We start from the raw sequence: 13,476 nt of genomic DNA, 5'->3' as shown, positions 1-13,476 counted from the left end.
GATCCCAAAGTGTACCCAGACTCGTTCAAAGAAGAGCTTAGCAGTGTATTCGACTGTGATATTCTTCTTGTAGGCCGCCATAATGGCCATCTTCGAGAATCTGCTGATGACCACCAAAACACATTCATTGCCATGCTTGGTAGAAGAAAGGACCGATATGTAATCCATGGAAATGGATTCCCAAGGCTGACTAGGGGTAGGCAACGGATTATAGAGGACTTGCTTCTTGATGGTCAGTTTGGCAATGGCACAGGAAATGCAGGATCTAATGTACTTCCCGACATCATGTTGAAGATTCAACCAATAGAAATACTTCTGCAGTATTGCCACTATTTTCTTGACCCCAAAATGCCCAACGACCCAACTGTGCCATGCTTGCTTGAAGGAACACAAAGGTGTCCCAGGTGGCATAATAGTGCATCTTGGAGGTGAAAATTTGGAATTTGTTGACCCTCCAAAAGCATCTAGTATGTGTGGCTAAATTATGGGTCACTTTTGTAGAGAAGTGGCCAATCAAAAGTCTCGTGCCCACAAGAGTTGAGCACAGTGGTTAACGCCATGATCGGTGGTCAGTTGAGGCAGTCTGCAACATTATTGGTGTTGCCCTTCTTGTACTTGATATTCAAATGGAATTGTTGCAAGTATGTGGACCACTTCTGATGGCAATAATTCTACAACTTCCCTTGCATCTATATGAACTGTAAGGGTCAGTAGTCTGTGTGGATGACCGTTTCCTTCCCCAAAATGTAATGCTTTCATTGTTGAAAAGCTTGCACAACAAAACACATCTCTTTGTCATAAGTGGTATACTTCTGGACTATGTCTAAAAGTGTCTCACTGTTATATGCCACTGGATGCCCATGTTTAGTAAGGACTGCCCCAATAGCATAGTCAGAGGCATTTGTCTCAATCTCAAATGGTTGTTGCATGTCTAGTAATGTGAGAAATAGTGCAGAGAAGAGGCGGTGTTTCAACTCTGCAAACACCTTCTATTGAGATTTAGGCCAAAAGATTTTTTCTTTCACTCCTTCCTTTTTGACTTGACTCAAAGGCCAAGTGATATGAGAGAACCCCAACACAAACCTGCGGTAGAAATTGGCAAGACCCATAAAGTTGCGGAGCTCTGTCAGAGTGGTTGGGGCTGGCAAATCCCAACTGAATTTGAACTTGGCTGGATCCACATGCACCTCTCGTTCATCAATAATTTATCCCAAATACTGAACTTGGGTCATGCCAAAAGTGCATTTCTCAAAATTGGCACACAGCTTGTGTTGCCACAGTGTTTCGAGAACCTGCCAGATATGGTGGAGGTTCTCTTCCCAATTATGGTTGAAGATCAAGATGTCATCCAAGTATACCACTACAAATGAGTTAGTGAATGGCTGCAAGATGTCATCCATCAACCTCATGAGGGTTTCAGGAGCATTCATCAACCCAAAAGGCATAACCAACCATTCAAAACGGCCCTCCTTGGCTTTGAAGGCAATCTTCCACACATCGAAGGGTTCGATTGGTACCTAGTAATATCTGGACTCAAGTCGATATTGATGAAATATTCCCCTCCCTTGAGTTGGTATATAAGGTCATCAATCTGCGGGATTGAGTACTTATTCCTGATAGTGATCTTGTTCAACACTCGATAGTCAATATAGAGTCTCCAAGTCCCATCCTTCTTCTCTACCAACACGACTTGGCTCCCACAAGGCAATGAACTCGGTTGGATGTGACCTTTCTGTAGAAGCACATGAATCTGCCTCTTGATTTCATTGTTCTCCATAATAGAGTGCTGATAGATTTGTCCATTGGACAACGATGCACCTAATGTCAGATTGATGGAGTGCTTGACCTGACAGTGGAGAGGTACCCCTGTGTGGGAGGTGAAGATGTCCTCGTACTCCTCCACGACCTTGTTCATCTTTTGTTGTCGTGTAGAGGGGCTCTGTATGGAGGTCGTGGCCACCGTCATCTTCTTTCCCTGAGGGCGTATCATCAAGAAAACAAATTTCCCAGTTTTGGAAATGAGCTTACTGTATTGTTTTGTAGTAACAAAAGAGATGGCGGTAGGCGGTGCTACCTCTGATATCTTGTACAACTTATTTCCCAAGGTAACAATAACAGCATGAGGCCTTGATTCATACACAACATGTCACTTCAAAAACTATGGTTGGCCTAATAATACATCACAAACATCAAGAGGAGCAACATCACATAATACCTCATCTGTGAAGGGCTTGATGTTGTATGGAAGGTGACACTGCTGGTGTTATAGACATTTTTGGGCCCTACAACCCCAAGCATGAAATGTCCATAAACCAAGTGCTCCTAAGTCCCTAAAAGTGTTGTTCTAACCCCTAAAGGAACAAGGTCAACAGATTACAGCTTCTCCCAGAAGTTCTCCATGAGAAACTGCTCAGAATTGGTCAAAACAGGATCATTTCAGCTGCTCCACTGGCTAGGTGCGTTGCATCTCACCTAAATACACTGTGTGGGTGCGTTGCATTTCAAAAATCCCTTCTGTGGGGTGCAATGGGCGAGAAGTGACAAATGGCAGTGTCATTCCGCGAGGTGGAGAGGCAATGGAAGCTTCCAGAATCTTCTCCTGTGACACTTGCCTCACTGAATTCGACCAAGGATGAGTAAGAGACCATCAATCTCCAAGTGGAAGCAAGAACTATCAGAGGGAGGACACTAATCAAATCACAAGCTGACTCATCCCCCTTACAGATATCTATATATGGATCCCTCATCCCAGAGATCCGGAGGCTGGAATTTTGCATATTGTAAGGAATTGTTGTTGGTTTCTTGAGACAAACATCAGATTGTTGGGTGATCTAAGCTTTGTTTGAGGTGAAGAGGGGCTTCTTTGCTGGGAGGTTGATGCTGGGTCAGAACAACTGGTTGTAACTCCTCTTGGCTCTTTTCTTGTTTATCAATAAAAGCTATTCAAGTTTTCCTCCATGCTTTTGTGTCATTGATGCTTGCTACATTTGTATGGTCAATTTACATCTGATCCTAGATTGTTTATGATTATAGATCCATGTCTTTGTATAGTGCTATGCTTCTGTGATCTTACAGGTACTTTGTGAAGCTGGGCGTGCAAGGGAGCAGGTAGCTGAGGACTATCAAAGAAGAGAGGGATCAAATCAGGAGATTAGCGCAAGACAAAGGTTGGTCTTTCTGTTCCTCTCTATCTATAATTCATAAAGGAAAAACGAAAGTAGCTTTTCTCTGTTTGTTTCTAAGGCAGCTGTCACACCTTAGTGGGATAGAGCAGTTCTATATAGACACTTTTCCCTGTAACAACTGGCTAACGTGAAGATCTCGTCCTTGGTGAAGCTACCCAATGATGTATGGTTTTGGGTGTGTTGTGGTTGACAAGCCCAACCGCTTCATGACCTATGCTGAAATGAGGTTCTTTTGGCTCCCACTCTCGATAATGAACTGTAGCGGGGAACCCTTTACCCACATCTGGGAGTGGAAGAGGCATTCCTCCTCCTCAGGATCTTCGGGTTCCTCCTCCTAGATCTTTGTGGTGGCAACGATGGCATTGGGATCTACATCGATAATCTACTTCCCTTTGTCATTCCCCTTGTCAGGTTCTGACTCATAGTCAGAACATGCATCTGATTCAGAAGCCTTCAACTCGGCCACTAGTGACTACTTGGCTCGACACTCGCTTGTGTTGTGAGTGGAGATCTTATGGAACTCACACCACTTTCCCATGTCCTTCTTCATCTTTGTGGTGTTGTTCTTTGCTTGCATCTTTGGCGAGTTGTCTTGGGTTGCACTGCCTTGGCTTTGTATTTTGTTTTGTATTTTGCGGGCAGCTTTCAATTGCTTCTGATTCATAGATCCAAAGTCTCACTTCTTCTGTTTGAATTTCTACTCAATCTTGGCAGCATACCCATATGCCATACCAAGCGAGGAGATGTCGAGGAACTCCATTTCCTCATGAATGTATCTATGCAGACAACTGCAGTACTTCAGCACCAAATTTTTCTCTGAATCTTTGATACCCAACTTTGTGCACAAGGTATGCAACAGATTTGTTAGCTCATGCACATCTTAATCCCTTTGCTGTTGCAGTGTAGTCCATTGTACGTACTTGTCCTCATAGCTCCCCGCGGGATAATATTGTTCCTTGATGGTGTCTTAGAAATAATTCCAAGTGGGTGCAACTGAGAACAGAGAGGGTTCCCCCTCATCCTTTTTATCATCGCAGGTTTCCCACCAGTCCTTGACATGGGGGGTGGCTTTTAGGAGTGCAAAGGAAATCTTTTCTCGGTTAGAAAAGTCATAAACCAAGGAATATCCTTCTAATAGATTCAACCATCTATTTACGATGTCTACATATATTTGACCCTTAAATATAGGAATGTCAAAGTTTACTTGTACCTTAAAAGGAGTGACTCCTCTAGAGTGGCTGCTAGATTTGGATGCGCCATCAATGGGCAATCATTGAAGGATTTGGGAAAAGTTATCCATCATCATGTTCCTTTGTTTCTCGAGGGCCTCCTCGAGCAATATTTTGATAGGATCTCCTGCTCCCTCGTCTTTCTTTTCTTCCCCCATGGTTGGTCATCGGGATTTGCGAGATTGATCTTGCAAAGGTTCAACTAGATTGGGCGCTAACTCCTTATACCCCAACCGCGTTGGGGACATGCAAAGAAGGATTGATAAAGAGCAGACTGCTCTAATACCACTAATCTAGACTTATGTAGGAACGCAATAAAATACATAAATAAACATAAATGTAGAGATGCAACAGAAATAGCACTTCATTTCATTAATATCAAATACTGAAATATGCTTACAAACAGAATGGAAATAAGACTAGCTCAGGCGATGGTAGCTTATCTCTAAGAAGAGATGTGGCGGCTACATGCCTCTGAACTGTGTTACATTGAGGCTCGAAGGCCTATTTATCATTGAGAAACAATGGAAAACCCCAAAAAATAAAAAACCTAACGCTAAGAGACAAAACACCAAACTATGGGCCTCGTTGGGGTAAATTGGTACATCAACTTCCCGGGATCGTAACTTTGGCATATGATCTCCATTTGACACACACGATACCTCGCTAGAAAGATCTATCCGAGGACTACAACTACTAATAGTGAATACTGAGTTGAAAAATCATATTTTCTAGATGTGATTTTCAAAAAAAGAAACATCGTTTAGGGCCTCAAAATGGCTCTGAAAGTTCAAGACTCGAAAATCTGCCAAAAATAGTAAACTGTTCTACAATTAGGGAAACTGAAAGAAACAGTGGTGGGGGTCCAAGTGGAATAGGTGGGTGGCCACCAATATCCACCTGGATTAAAAGGTTGATAGGACACATGATATAGGCAAGAGAAATAACAACTCTATTATGAGAGATGATCGATCATCATCATCATCTCTATGTTTATCATGGTCATTACCATTTTCATCATCCCCATCATCATCATTAATGTAATTTCTATCATAATTTTTGTCATCCTCGTCATGGACATCATCATCATCATCATTCATGACATTATTGTTGTTGATGATGACCTAGATGAAAATAATGATAATGATGATCAAATGATGATGACTTGGAAGATGACGCCAAAGATGATGATTATGATTACGACCATGACAACATTTAAAAATTGGGAATATTGGCCAAGGTCATTAGCATCGTCGTCATCACAATCACTGTTATCATCATCATCATCATCATTGTCATTGTAACCCCCATAATCTTTATCATCATTGTCATTATAATCATAATCACTATTCATGTCATCATCATCATCGTCATAATTATTGATATTGTCATCAGTTGTTCATAACAGCCAATGTCATAAGAAATATCATCAATGAAAAAATATGATGAGTGTTGGAAAAGGGATGCAAAAATGAACAACAAAAATGGGGGCAAAAATAGACGTAAAATTGGATGAAAAGTGGACATAACATAAGTAGATGCAAAACAAGATAGAAAAATTGACACAAAAGTGGATGAAAAAGTATATGCAATAGTTAATTCAAACTCGGACACAAAGTAGGATGCAAACACGGATTCAAAAGTGGAAGAAAACATGGGTGCAATAGTAGGCATAAAAATTAACATGCATTGTGGTGAAACAAATGTGGATACAACAACGAACGCAAAAAAGGACACAAACTTGGATGAAAAATGGAGGCAAACTTGGATGCAAAACAGGATGTAAACATGGACCAAACATGGGTGCAACAATGTGACACAAAATTAGATGCAAAAGTTGATGCATCAAAAGACATAAACAATATTCAATGCAAACTTGGACACAAAAGAGGATGCAAGTGCGGATGAAAAAGTGAAAGCAAATATCAGTTGAAATGGTAGGCACAAGATATACACAAGTTGTGGCACAACAGAAGTGGATGCGAAAGTGGATGTAACAATAGACACAAAAAAAGATGCAAACTTGGATGTAAGACAAGATGCAATAAGGGATGTAAAAGTGGATGCAAAGATGGGCATAATAGGAGAAACAAAATTGGATTTAAAATATGGATACAATGGAAGTAGAGGTGATGCAAGTTATACTTGCATAACCCAGAATCTCTCCATTCTCATGCATATACAAAATGCATCTCGAATAATTGCCCAAATAAAACTTCAATATCTGGAAAATTTACACACTATCATTCGCGGAAGCTCCTCAATCATATGGTTCAAAACCATAAACCCAACAATCTACCTTTTCATTTAAAAGAACATCGCCCACACAACATTACACGTTTACTATAACTATGCAACATCAAATTCCATTCGAGCCAACGCTTACGCAAATCCATAATTCAGCTTTCATTTATTCAGGTTTGACGAATGCTTTCAATTACCAACTTAGGCTATGATTAAAAATCAAATGCTAACAACAATTGAACCACGCACTTACCATTCCGCCTCTACGTTGCATGTGGACTTGGCAATTTAGCACAATTCTGTTCCAACTTCTTACACGCAGAACAAATATACAGAGAATCTGCAATTGATTGCTACCACAACGTCTTTGATTTGATAATCAAACTGTGGACCATTATTTACCAATTCCAATGTAAATATGCCCAACTCCATTTTGATTAATATTTGTATGACTTACCAATGCATCTCACTTCCTCGGACAACCTTCATCTTTGGTACGCTTTTACTACAGTTCGCACAGAGAATTAACAACCTCTGCGTCCATCCTTTGCCGTCATTCATCTTCACAATTTCATTCAATTCAATTTCATCATCGAAGGTCTGCTCATCATTTGCTTTGGTTCAATTTCTTTGGTTTTGCCTTAACTTGTGGATTCACTATACTGCTCTCGATTCTCCAGTCGATCAATACCAATCTGCATCTTCGACTTATACTAACCAAAGCATTCAAACATATATATCAGTAAGATATAAACAAACAAACACTTACGTATCAATTTTACTGGAATTTGTCTCCATCTTCAGCGCGACAGTCCGCTCAATCTAACTCTATCAATTCTGTCTCCATTTTTTATTCGATTACTCTAACTCCACGCAGACTACTTCGATCTCAATTTTGGAATCTGCATTCTTCCACATAATGACAGATTCTGTATCATCCAGACCATGGTTTGATTTTACCATTGGCACAAGCTCTGTGCCATACACCCATCACTCGGTCGGTTTCTCAATTCTAATTCAGCCTTCCACAGATTCATCCAAAATCCCTCCGTCCATAATTCCACTGCGCTATCCTGGAAATCGACTTTCCAAAGCCGATATACCAATACCAATTTGAATTGAACTTCGATTCAATCTTTCTCCAGAATGATCGATCCCTTTTCTTACGTCCTCTTTAGCATGTGTAGATTGAATTCCATTCAATGCATAAATCGATATTAATTAAAATCGATGCTTTCCTCATATGCTTTTCACAGTAATTCAAACATTCTCTAAACAGAACTTAACCAAGAATATATATAATTCACACAGAATTTCCAAAACAAATTCCTCATCAATATAGTCAAATGTAATCAATTATAAAAACTCTCTTGGTTCATGGCCAGATTTTCAAATCGATGGCCCTTTACAAATTCCCAGAGGCTTACAAACTTTGGCTGTCCAAGCCTCACCTCTCCTCTCTATTCCATTCTACCTACTCTAATTTTCCTTTGAGGCTCATAAATTTATACAAATTGAATTGAACCAATTTAGGTTCAAATCCCTTTAATCACTCAACGAAGTCCTCGAATATCTCAACCCCCCTACAATCTAGATTTTTATCCCTAAAACCTTGAAACTAAATCTAACTTAGGCTCCATCATTAATTCTTAATTATCTCAAGGCTAATTCCTCTCATGTTTTACAATTATTTGGAAACATTACAAATCCTCTCATATTAAAAACTCTTAAAAATCACATTAATATTTACATAAAATTAATAATTTCTCAAAAACATGAGACCCCTAGGTTTAATAAAAATACAAGGTATTTTCCCCGAGCTAATGCTCCTGCATCAGACTCCCAAGGTTGAAAATGACCATGATCTCCTGATCATGCGTTTTAAATCTTTGTCCGCCTGGATCCCACATTTTGTTTTGTAACTCATCATCTATATCTGTTGTTCGCTTCTTTTCTCCAGGTCTCCATATCTTATGCTGTCTTGCTCCACTGGCTGCACTTTCACAATCTGTCCTTGTCTTCACTTCGTTGCTGATTATTTTCCTTGCTGATGTCTTCCTCTGAGACACTTTGAACATGATTCTTCTGATTAATTCAATTTCTCCGTCCAATAAATCTCTAGGCTGCTGATTTCTTGTTGTCTGCTGAGCTAAGACGGCTTGCTCAGTTCTTACTCGTTCAATTTTTACTGTCACTTTCTGATTTCTTGCTCCTGTTCTTACTGCCACCCAATCATCCATGCCCTCTTGTTTTCTTCTTTCTCCTATCAGCAACTTACTCGACTGGTACATTTTGTACTCCTTTCTGCTGTCTTCATCTCTCTGCATCTTCAATTTCCAACTCTGAAATTGAGATTCTTCCTGTACTGAATTTTGATTATTCAACATCATTTCCAGCAACATCACGTCCTTATCCCATGGTTTTGAAATTTCCATAGAATTTTCTTCTTCCTTCATTTGACTACTCAACTGAGTCAAATGTTCCTTAGCACCGGCAACAATACCTGCATTCACCAATAAATTGTTAGTTTTAAAAAAATAGGACCTTTCGGTCTCTTTTGATGCTTCAGGCATCAATCTCCCATCATTGACTTTCTGGACTTCAATAGATCTTGTTTCGAATTGTTGGCTGCTTTCATCTTCATCCTGCTGATTCACAGTTTCCTTGATGTCCCTACAGACACAACTTCCATGCGGATTCTGATCTTCCATCTCACTGCCAAATAACTTCTATTCAATTCCTCTGATTTCAACATCATATCTGTTAATGTCGTTTTCTGTACCTACAGTTACATCATTATTTGAAAATTCATTCAACTCCATAAATGTTAAAAATATTTCATCTCTATAGTAACTGTAATTTCTCCTGGATCAGATTCTACAGGTTTTCCTCCTCCATCAGGTTCCTTTAGCCACCGTTCCAAAAACTTGATTTCCCTCTGAAATCTTTTTAGCACTTCATCACTACCTTCACTCTGGCAATATTCCTGAGTTATCATGGTTTCAGCATCATTACATTGAAAACTTTCGTCAGCAATTTCATTAAACAAATACATTTGTTTACCTCCTTGGAATTTTTCTTCGGCATTTCCACGTTTCTCCTGTTCCATAACAGTTTTGAATTGTTGTCTTATTCCCAACAAGAATTCATTTGTGATTTCTTCCTATTGTGATAAATCATTACCTTCCTTCTCTGAAAGGAATTCCCTACTAGGATTTACCTCAAACATTTCATTCTCCTTTGTGACAGTTCCATCGGACTGATCACCATCTTTCGCACATCCTGCAAACATACATAAACTGTGAGAAAAATTGCAAGACTGCATAGCCTCATCTGCTTCTCTCACCATCACATCTTTAGATGCTTCAGAACTATCGCAATAGTTCATGAGATCCTCGTCTTTGGTCTCTTCACCCAGACTTTCACCCTGTTCTAGGCCACAAATGGAAACATCCATTTTTAACTCAGCCTCTCTGAGTTCTCCACAACTCAACATCTACTCGAGCTTTGTTAGCTCTTCTGCCAACTGTATGTTTATCAGCATTTCTCTCTTTGCATGTAGCTTCTGCCACTTCATCCTCTTTCTAATGGTCCAACCATGTGTCCGGTTTTTCACATTTTCCTGCAACAAATCCATTAACAATTCAAGGTGAATTGTTATCTCAACTTTCTCCCGCTCGTACTCTTCATCCGTTAACTGCTCACATATTCCACTTACCTTGGCATTTTCCTTCTTCCTTCTTCTGTTGAGGTCTTTTCCAGAACCTATGAAATGACTATCAGCAGTCATCTTCTCCTCCTTTGTGAACCTCATCTGTTCACCTGTGGATTTCATTCAATCCTCCCTTCAGTAATCCTTCACGCTTGCTTCTGCGCCCATAGCACATTTACCGATGCTCTTGTTAGTTTCAAATCTTCACCATCTTCGGACGAGATCCCCTCCACACTTGATGCTTCGAATTGAATCTGTCCCGATTCGGGTAGGAACCCATGCAACCAGTTCATCCATGATAATTACCATGCCATTCGAACTCAGTATTCCACAATACTCCTCATTACCATAAGAGATTCTACAATCAATTCATTGTTCTAGTAATACACGTCCCTCCTTGACAATCTATGCAGAATGTGCCTGCCTGGTCCCTGGCATAATCTACTGACTGAGATTAGGTAATGAATTCCGCCCAATAAAATTTACATCCTCAACACTAATGAGAATGGTCTCTTCAATAAAAGTTCAAACCGAAAATTTCTGATATTCGGGTTGCATCCTTCTCTGGTTCAAACCAGTACTCGACCCCTTCTATTTCTTCACTGCTCCTTCAGACTTCACTCATCTGCAACTTTATTCAACCTCTGTTGAATCTTCAGGTTCTTCCACCCTCTCTTAGAATCTCGTGCTGGACTCCTTCATCACTGCACTCTAGCTGTGGTCTACTTCTTCCCGCTGAGATTTCTTCATTATGCCTGTAAATCAAATTATCCAAGCATAACCTTTAAACTAGAGATAAACAATACCTGTCAGCTCACCTTTCAAGATCCTGTTGATCTTGCTTCACTTCCTCAACTGCATCTCTGTGCTGCAATATTCATTAGTTCCAAAATCTGATCTTAACACATGCAATTAAGTTAACTGAAAACTTAAATCTCCACACAGAGCTATTCCAGCTCTGATACCAAAAATGATGCAAGTTAAACTTGCATAACCCAGAATCTCTCCATTCTCATGCATATACAAAATGCATCTCGAATAATTGCCCAAATAAAACTTCAATATCTGGCAAATTTACACACTATCATTCGCGGAAGCTCCTCGATCATATGGTGCAAAACCATAAACCCAACAATCTACCTTGTCATTTAAAAGAACATTGCCCACACAACATTACACGTTTACTATAACTATGCAACATCAAATTCCATTCGAGCCAACGCTTACCCAAATCCATAATTCAGCTTTCATCTATTCAGGTTTGACGAATGCTTTCAATTACCAACTCAGGCTATGATTAAAAATCAAATGCTAACAACAATTGAACCACGCACTTACCATTCCGCCTCTATGCTGCATGTGGACTTGGAAATTTAGCACAATTCTGTTCCAACTTCTTACACGCAGAACAAATATACAGAGAATCTGCAATTGATTGCTACCACGACGTCTTTGATTTGATAATCAAACTGTGGACCATTATTTACCAATTCCAAAGTAAATACGCATAGCTCCATTTTGATTCATATTTGTATGACTTACCAATGTATCTCACTTCCTCGGACGACCTTGATCTTTGGTACACTTTTACTACAGTTCGCACAGAGAATTAACAATCTCTGCGTCCATCCTTTGTCGTCATTCATCTTCACAATTTCATTCAATTCAATTTCATCATCGAAGGTCTGCTCATCGTTTTCTTTGTTTCAATTTCTCTAGTTCTGCCTTAACTTGTGGATTCACTATACTGCTCTCGATTCTCCAGTCAATCAATACCAATCTGCATCTTCGACTTATACTAACCAAAGCATTCAAACATATATATCAGTAAGATATAAACAAACAAACACTTAAGTATCAATTTTACTAGAATTTCTATCCATCTTCAGCGCGACAGTCCGCTCAATCTAACTTTATCAATTCTGTCTCCATTTTTTTATTCGATTACTCTAACTCCACGCAGACTACTTCGATCTCAATTTTGGAATCTGCATTCTTCCACATAATGACAGATTCTGTATCATCCAGACCATGGTTTAATTTTACCATTGGCACAAGCTCTGCGCCATACACCCATCACTCGGTCAGTTTCTCAATTCTAATTCAGCCTTCCACAGACTCATCCAAAATCCCTCTGTCCATAATTCCACTGCGCTATCCTGGAAATCGACTTTCCAAAGCCGATATACCAATACCAATTTGAATTGAACTTCGATTCAATCTTTCTCCAGAATGATCGATCCCTTTTCTTACGTCCTCTTTAGCATGTGTAGATTGAATTCCATTCAATGCATAAATCGAGATTAATTAAAATCGATGCTTTCCTCATATGCTTTTCACAGTAATTCAAACATTCTCTAAATAGAACTTAACCAAGAATATATATAATTCACACAGAATTTCCAAAACAAATTCCTCATCAATATAGTCAAATGTAATCGATTATAAAAACTCTCTTGGTTCATGGCCAAATTTTCAAATCGATGGCCCTTTACAAATGCCCAGAGTCTTACAAACTTTCGCTGTCCAAGCCTCACCTCTCCTCTCTATTCCATTCTACCTACTCTAATTTTCCTTTGAGACTCATAAATTTATACAAATTGAATTGAACCAATTTAGATTCAAACCCTTTAATCACTCAACAAAGTCCTCGAATATCTCAACCCCCCTACAATCTAGATTTTTATCCCTAAAACCTTGAAACTAAATCTAACTTAGGCTCCATCATTAATTCTTAATTATCTCAAGGCTAATTCCTCTCATGTTTTCCAATTATTTGGAAACATTACAAATCCTCTCATATTAAAAACTCTCAAAAATCCCATTAATATTTACATAAAATTAATAATTTCTCAAAATCATGAGACCCCTAGGTTTAATAAAAATACAAGGTATTTTCCCCAAGCTAATGCTCCTGCATCAAGAGGTAAAATAATATACAAAATGACATGCAAAACCCAACAAAAAAGTGGATGCAAAAATAGATGCAATATTTGATGCAAAAGAGGATGTGAACATGTATGCAAAATAGGAAGCAAACGTGGGTACAATAGTAAGTGAAAAACATGGCACAAATTGTGGCACAACAAAAGTGGATGTAATGATA

The sequence above is a fragment of the Pinus tabuliformis genome, chromosome 8 (genome assembly GCF_031772625.1).
Source record: "Pinus tabuliformis cultivar Carrire ecotype Pingquan chromosome 8, CPIR1, whole genome shotgun sequence".
Taxonomy (NCBI): domain Eukaryota; kingdom Viridiplantae; phylum Streptophyta; class Pinopsida; order Pinales; family Pinaceae; genus Pinus; species Pinus tabuliformis.
This window is presented reverse-complemented; position numbering follows the sequence as displayed.